Consider the following 2,133-nt stretch of genomic DNA (forward strand, 5'->3'; position numbering starts at 1 on the left):
GATATTCATCCTTTCCAAATCTCATGTTGAAATGTAATTTTCCTTGTTGGAGGTAGAGCCTAGTGGGAGGTGTCTGGGTCATGGGGGTGGATCCTTCATGAATGGCTTGTTGCCATCCACATAGTAATAAGTGAGTTCTCAAGTTCATGCAAGAGATAGTTGTTTAAAGGAGACTGGCACCTCCTCTTCATCGCTCTGGCTCCCTTTCTTGTCATGTGACATGACAGTTTCCCTTCCCTTCTACCATGAGTAAAAGTTGCCTGAGGTCTCACCAAAAGCTGAGCAGATGGAGTTTCCATATTTGTACAGCCTACAGATCTGTGAGACAAATAAGTATACCTCTTTATAAATTACCCAGTCTCAGGTATTCCTTTACAGTAATGCAAAATGGACTAACACACAATCCACCCCCAGACATTTTTCGTTCTTCCAAACTGAAATTCAGCACCTATTAAACAATTATTTCCAAATCTCCATCTTCCCATTCCACTCTCTGTCTCTGTACCTTTGGCTTTTTAGGTACCTCATGTAAGCAGTTATATAACATCTGTCCTTTTGTGTCTGGCTTATTTCATTAAGGATAATTTCTTCAAGATACATTCATGCTGTAGTATGTGTCAGAATTTTCTTTCTTAAATAGTTAAATAACATTCCACAGTATGGGTATATCACATTTTGTTTGTCTATTCATCCGCCAAAGGACATTTGGGATATTTATACTTTTTGGCTATTGTGAAGGATGCTGACAAGCATTGGTGTCCTATTTATGGCTTTTGACAGCTTGATTATGATGTGTCCAGGTGTAGATCTCTTTGGGTTTATTCTAGTTGGAATTCATTAAGATCCTTTTTTTTGTTTGTTTGTTTGATGAGGAGTCTTATTCTGTCACCCAGGTTGGAGTGCAATGGCACAATCTTGGCTCACTGTGGCCTCCACCTCCTGGATTCAAGTGATTCTCCTGCTTCAGCCTCCTAAGTAGCTGGGATTACAGGCACCCACCACCACATCCAGATTTTTTTGTGTGTTTTAAGTAGAGATGGGGTTTCACCATGTTGGCCAGGCTGGTCTCGAACTCCTGATCTCAGGTGACTCTCCCAAGGTGCGGGGATTACAGGCATGAGCCACCATGCCCAGCTGGAATTCATTAAGATTCTTGAATATGTAGATTGATTTTTAAAAATCAAATTTGTGAAGTTTCCAGTTTATTTCTTTAAATATTCTTTCTTCTCCTTTTGTCTCTCCTCTCCTTCTGTGATTTCTATTTTACCTCTGTTGGTACACTTTAATGATGTCTTGTAGGTATCCGAGACTGTTTATTTTTCTTCATTCTTTTTTCCTTTTATTCCTTAAACTAGGCAATCTCAATTGACCTGTCTTCAAGTTCACTGATTCTTTTTTTTACCTGCTCAAATCTACTTTGAATATGATGATAATTTTTCATATTTTGTTTATTTTGATTTTCAACTCCAGGACTTCTAGTTGGTTCTTTTTAAATAATTTTCTCCTCTTTATTGATGTTGTCTATTTGTGAAACCTCACTCTCATACATATCTTTTATTATTTTAACATAGTTTCTTTGGTTTTTGAGCCTATTTATAATACCTAATTTAAAGTCTTTGTCTAGTAACTCTGTTGTCTATGCTTCCTTAGGGAAAGTTTGTATTGACTGTATTCCCACCATGTTTCCAAGGCATGAACCAGGCATGGGCACAGACTAAAGGCCAAGCCAAGAGAAACAAGGGGTTGCTTTGTCGCTGGCTGATATGAGATGAATGCCAGATGCCACTGTACCCAGGACAAGGGCATTGACTGCTTTTCTACCTGTGTATGAGCCATACATTCCAATTTTTGTCTGTTTCATTTTGTTGTTGTTGAAAACTGGACATTTAAAATAATAGAATGTGGCAACTGTGGATATAAGATTCCTCACCCTTCCCCAGGTTTTGCTGTTGCAGGTATTGTTGTTTGTTTGCCTAGATACTTTCTTTTTTTATTTTTCTTAGATGGAGTCTCATTCTTTTTGCCCAGGCTGGAGTGCAGTGACACAATCTCAGCTCACTTCAACCTCCACCTCCTGGGTTGAAACAATTCTCCTGCCTCAGCCTCCCAAGTACAGGCATGCACTACCATGCA

General features: G+C 39.0%; 1 pseudogene; it reads right to left on the bottom strand.

The window, feature by feature from the left end:
* Positions 1-1,677: 1,677 nt before the first annotated feature.
* LOC116561654 lies at positions 1,678-1,805 on the bottom strand (annotated as a pseudogene).
* Between the last annotated feature and the right edge of the window lie 328 nt (positions 1,806-2,133).

Source organism: Sapajus apella, unplaced genomic scaffold (assembly GCF_009761245.1).
Source record: "Sapajus apella isolate SASKATOON/1434 unplaced genomic scaffold, GSC_monkey_1.0 scaffold29, whole genome shotgun sequence".
Lineage (NCBI taxonomy): Eukaryota > Metazoa > Chordata > Mammalia > Primates > Cebidae > Sapajus > Sapajus apella.